Below are 6,317 nucleotides of genomic sequence, written 5' to 3' on the forward strand. Positions count from 1 at the left end.
TATTATCTGCATGACAAATGCCAGACCTGGGGCTACATAACGTTGATGAAACTGTCCCTGCTTAAGCTTAGAGTCAAGGGCCAAATACAGACAGGCAAGGTCTTCTCAAAGGAGTAGGTTAGGAGGGTGCAGCGAACACACCATTTTGTAGAAAAGGTAAAATTAGTGGTTAAGTAATGTTACTGAGAGATAATATCAGATATATGGCACATAAGAGCTAATAGATACCACCAGAATTTAAAAGGGTGGATACTCTTTTACAGGACAGAGGGATGTGATCAAGGACATCTTCATGGAAGACATGACCTAGAACCTCCAATGAAGAATAGAGACTAGAAAATAAAGATGGCAGTGGAGGCCAGAAAAAGGCAAAGTCATAGGACGAAATCATAGGACAATATGAACCAAGGTATAGAAGTGCTGCCATGTCAGTTCATAGCTCAGTGGGGTAGGTAATCCTGTTCGGACTGGATTGCTTAAACAAAGGAATTCTATAGTGGATGAAAGGGAGATAAGGCTAAAGAGATATAACCAGCCATAGAGTAAGTTGAATCATACTGAGATTTCTAGAATTTCTGCTGGTAATCATAGTTCATTGAGAGACTTCAGTGCAGTTAAATAGAAGAACTGTACTTAAAAATATTTTACCATCACAACTTGCCATCCAGTCCCTTAAATGAATCCTCCACCTGCTTCTCCCCCCTATACTTCACTATATATAACACACCTGTATATGCAATGATTTTCTAGAGTCTGGAAAAGTAGAAATTTAGACCTGAGTTCTTAGCTCAAACTTTGGTATCGTCCTCTCTCTTGTTCCTGACATCTAGTAGACACTGTTGGAAAACATTCATAAATGTCATGGGCAGATTTGTATTACTACCTAGAAGGCAGTATTTCAAATGGTAGTATGAGTATTTCTTGTCTCATCTCTCTTTTTTTTTTTTTTTTTTTTTGAGATGGAGTCTCGCTCTGTTGCCCAGACTGGAGTACAGTGGCACGATCTCGGCTCACTGCAAACTCCGCCTCCCAAGTTCAAGTAATTCTCCTGCCTCAGCCTCCCGAGTAGCTGGGATTATAGGTGTGCACCACCACACCCAGCTCATTTTGTATTTTTAGTAGAGACGGCGTTTCACTATGTTGACCAGGGCTAGTCTCGAACTCCTGACCTCAGGTGATCCACCCGCCTTAGCCTCCCAAAGTGCTGGGATTACAGGCTTGAGCCACCGCGCCCAGCCTGTCTCATCTCTTAAGAGACGTTGTTATAAGAGTCATCAGTGGCTTGCCAAAATAAGGGATCAGAAAGATGTTTAGCCAGTGTATAAAATGGAATGTGTGATCACAATTCTTTTCTCTCTTTAAATCATTAGTGGTTTCAATCAAACAGGTGAGTTGGGTTTAGAGACATGGAATGCTAGAACTGGAAGAGGCCTTAGTCTGAGTCTCCTTATTTTATAGTGGAACTAACAGAGGCCCAGAAAGGTAAAATGATGTGCCTTAGGAGACATAGCTAACTTTTTCTACAGCCAGAATTAGAATCCAAATCTCTTAGATTCTAATGTTTTTCCCATGTGAAAATATCCCATCACTAAATCTCATTAGCTTTAAATTAACTTAAAAGTATAGTGTTTAGGCCGGGCAAGGTGGTTCATGCCTGTAATCCCAGCACTTTGAGAGGCTGAGGCAGGTGGATCACCTGAGGTCAGGAGCTCAAGACTAGCCCTGGCCGACATGGTAAAACCCCGTCTCTACTAAAAATATAAAATAAGCTGGGCGTGGTGGTGCACACCTGTAGTCCCAGCTACTCAGGAGGCTGAGGCAGGAGAATTACTTGAACTTGGGAGGCGGAGGTTGCAGTGAGCTGAGATCGCACTGCTGCACTCCAGCCTGGGCAAAAAGAGTGAAACTCCATCTCAAAAAAAAGAAAGTAGAGCGTCTAGTAACTTTTCATGGTATGTAGCAGAGTTTCTCAAACTCAGCACTATTGACATCTGGACCAGGTAATTCTTTGTTGTGGGGGCTTTCTGTAGGCTACAGTATGATTACCAGTATCCCTGTATACCAGTATACCCATTAGATCCCAGTATCATACTCTCTCCCCCTATTGTGATAACCCACAATATTTCCAGATTTGCCTTGGGAGGCAAGATTATCCCCAGTTTAGAAACGCTGATATTTAGATATTAAGTCGCAGGTACTGTTCCTGGCCTGTGGAATATACATGACACCTCCTTGACCTCCTCCTCCCTGCATATGCCTCTAGAATAATTCCTTCAGATGCCAGTCTGACCTAACCTAAGGGCCTCCTTCCAAGGATCTCATACCTCGAACCTGACAGCACAAGGCTCTTTCCAGGTGAGGTGCTCAAGTTTCCCTGCTAGTGATAACTCCCTTGTTAGAATTCAGGGTGATGTGTTACAGAGGGTGGCTGAGAAGACAGCCCAAAGGACGTGCCTGTTGAGTCTTCAAGGACAAGTCAGAAGGAACTAGGTAGAAAATGGAAAAGACTTGCTAGACAGAGACAAAGTACCAGGCTGAGTGTGGTGGCTCACGCCTGCAATCCCAGCAGTTTGGGAGGCCAAGGTGGGTGGATCACTTGAGGTCAGGAGTTCAAGACCAGCCTGGCCAACTGGTGAAACCCTTTCTCTACTAAAAATACAAAAATTAGCTGGATGTGGTGGTGCACACCTGTTATCCCAGCTACTCGGGATTACAGGAGGGGAGGTTGAGGTAGGAGAATTGCTTGAGCCTGGGAGGTGGAGGTTGCAGTCAACAAAGATCGTGCTACTGCGACAGAGTAAGACTCTGTCTCAAAAAAAAAAAAAAAAAAAAAAAAAAGAGAGAGAGAGAGAGAGAGAGCATGTACCTAACAGCAAGGAGGGAGAAAACCTTCTCCTGACTCTAATGTCAACATACGGTGAGAAATGAAGCTGGAGAGAAAGCAGAGCCCAGGTCTTGAGGAACCATCTATACCATGCCATGTGTTTGGAATAGATCCTGAGGATATTTAGAAGCTGAGAGTGCATCTGACTTGTATTTTAGAAAGATCTGAAGTACAGAAAATTACAAAGATTGGTGCCTGTAATCCCAGCACTTTTGGAGGCTGAGGCAGAAGGATCGCTTGAAGCCAGGACTTTGAGACCAGTCTGGGCAATGTATTAGCAACTCTGTTTCTACAATAAAAAATAACAAAATTAGCTGGGCATGGTAGCTCACGCTTGCAGTCCCAGCTACTTGGGAGGCTGAGGCGGGAGAATCTCTTGAGCCCAGGAGTTTGAGGCTGCAGTGATCTATGATCAGGCTACTGCAGTCCAGCTTGGAAGACAAAGCAAGACCCTTGTCCCTAAAAACAAACAAACATAGTTGGGCTTGGTGGCATGCACCTGTAACCGCAGCTACTCTGGAGGCTGAGGTGGGAGAATCTGGGAGGTGGAGGCTGCAGTGAGCTGAGATCACACCACTGCACTCCAGGCTGGGCAACAGAGTGAGACTCTGTCTCAAAAAATTAAAACAAACAAACAAACAAACAAACAATTAAAAAGATGGGGGAGGCCAGGCACGGTGGTTCATGCCTGTAATACCAGCACTTTGGGAAGCCAAGGTGGGTGGATCACTTGAGGTCAGGAGTTTGAGACCAGCCTGACCAACACGGTGAAACCCCATCTCTATTAAAAATGCAAAAATTAGCTGGGTGTGGTAATCTCAGCTATATGGGAGGCTAAGGCAGCCGAGATTGTGCCACTGCACTCCAGCCTGGGTGACAGAGTGAGGACTCTGTCTCAAAAAAAAAAAAAAAAAAGATGGGGGATTTAAAACAGAAGCATGGACCACCTGAAGATAAACACTTGATGTGCACATAAAAGAAGAGTCCTGAAGGGAATTCACTCTTGCCTTCTTACGCCACAATGGGGGGGATTCTCCTCCTGGTACCAGTGATACCATGAAGATTGGCAAGAAGAGGAGCACAGGTACCTCCTCTTCCACCACCCAGGTATGTGGGAGAGGAAACCTCTGAACACCAAGGCAGGAAGAAGAACTTTTTGTTCTGGGAACTAAGACTTCACAGAGAGGTTGAGTTCCCTGTCATCCCGATTTCCCACTTGAAATTCAGGATATGTTTTTCCCAGAAAGAAATATGATATAAAATTTGGCTATTTTTAAATAGATGATTCAGCCAATTTATGGATGAGAGGTGTTTTGTGTATGCATGTGTGCTTGTGTGTGTATATAAGCTGTTGAACATATTGTTTGGTGCTATGGGAAAATGAATTGCAGACTGACTTTCAAGATGCAATCCATTTGTCAGCTGTGGACTCTGCACGCCTATGCAGCGAAAGAGCAGTAATGACAGTGGCAAAATGCACCAGACAAGTTGTGATTAGAACTCTTCCATACAGAAGGGAGTCCAGGGCTATTTAAGAGCAATGCAGCTGACCACATAAAATGCAAATTGAAGCGAGCTCTAGGTGACTATTCAGGCCCTGCCTGGACTAAACCAGTTTACAGAAAGCTCCAGTAGCTATCCCAGGGCCTGGCTCCATCAGTGTTTGGGAAAGTGAACTAGATTTTCACACATATGTCTACTGGTTAAATGAGACTTAGGAAACCATGCTGGTTTGAGGGGTGCTGACCTTGTGTGTATAAGACAGGAGGGAAGGGATAACATGAGTTAGCCTAGAAGGACAGTAAAAGAGTTAGAAAGTCCTTGCACCGGTGTTCATGGATCAGAAATGCCTTCCTCTTAGGGGCAGAAGCTAATACGGAGATTAGATCGCCTTGACTAATTCTCAAGAATGTCAATAAAGGGGACCAACTTAAGTAAATTAATGTTAGTCTCACAACCTGTTGCATATTTAAGAGTTGATTTGCTGGTTTGCAGCTGAAATAAGACTGCTTCCTTCCCTCTAATGCATCCCTTATGCAGATGGTCCTGGCTTCCAGCATTCTAAATACAATTCCAGTAGTTTTCATTAGCAGTCATCAAATCTAGCTGAATCTTCTTTCAAAAGTGCCTCTTTTTGCCTTTCACTACTGACGTGACCTATCTCTAGCCTCTCCCAGTTCCAACCCACCTTGATTGCTGAGGGCAAATTTACTTTCTTAAAACAATGCTTGGATTAAGTTACGCCCCTTTGCAAGACCCTTTCAACTGCCCGCAAGTACCTGCAGAATAAAGTCTAAACCTCTAGCCCACCTTTTAAGGCCCTGGGGAGTCCTCATCTGTAAATTCCCCCTGCCCTCACCACTCCTGCACACAAAGCATCAAGGTCTCCTTGGCATCCTCTGAGTAAGGTTGTCCTCATTTCTGCCACGGTGCTTTGTCCACGCCTCCTTGAATTCCTCAATTCCTCCCTCTCTGTCTTAAAAGAACATTTCTGAGTCTGTCTGCTCCATGAAGTAGCAGTCTGAGCTCATTTTTGCCCATGCCCTGCTCGCTCCTCCCCATTCCTTGCAGTGAATTGTTCTAAGCATCTCCGGCTTCCTTGTGAAAGAGGTGACGCTGTTCTCCATCAGGGTGCTGTCTACCTACTATGTGTGAGCGGTACAGAATGAATGAACATCCCAGGGCCCTAGAAAGGTGCCTGGCACATGTTGGACACTCAACAAATATCTGTTAATTTCAATGAATAAATTCAAGGCATTCGACTTTATTCACTTTCCACCCACTTTCCCCCTAGGCCAAGGACTCTCCTCCCAGGTGAGATAAAATCATCTAGATACCTTAATTTTGATAAAGTTAGCTTTGACGTATAAAAAGCAGAACTTCCTCTGTAACCCTGTGAGAAATGAGAAGCCTCCAATCTTCTTCCCCACACCCACCCCCTACTGAGTTTCGGGTTCCTTGGAAATAACTGACCTGGATCGTTTCTTACAAAATAAAATTTTGCATCTTCTCTACAGAGGAAAGGTAACCTTACCTCTAGCCAGCCAAATCATCCATACATTTTCTTTCTTTTTTTTTTTTTTGAGGCGGAGTCTTGCTCTGTCCATACATTTTCATACTAGAAAAAATGTTTTTAAAAATGGAGGTGTGGCCAGGCCCAGTGGCTCACGCCTGTAATCCCAGCACTTTGGGAAGCCGAGGCGGGCGGATCACAAGGACAGGAGTTCGAGACCAACCTGGCCAAGTGTTGACACCCCGTCTCTACTAAAATACAAAACATTAGCCGGGCGTGGTGGCGCATGCCTGTAATCCCAGCTACTCGGGAGGCTAAGGCAGAAGAATTGCTTGAACCAGGGAGGCGGAGGTTGCAGTGCGCAGAGATCGCGCCACTGCACTCCAGCCTGGGCGATAGAGCGAGACTCCGTTTCAAAAA

This window comes from Rhinopithecus bieti, unplaced genomic scaffold (genome assembly GCF_001698545.2).
Source record: "Rhinopithecus bieti isolate Rb0 unplaced genomic scaffold, ASM169854v2 scaffold_2349, whole genome shotgun sequence".
Classification (NCBI taxonomy): domain Eukaryota; kingdom Metazoa; phylum Chordata; class Mammalia; order Primates; family Cercopithecidae; genus Rhinopithecus; species Rhinopithecus bieti.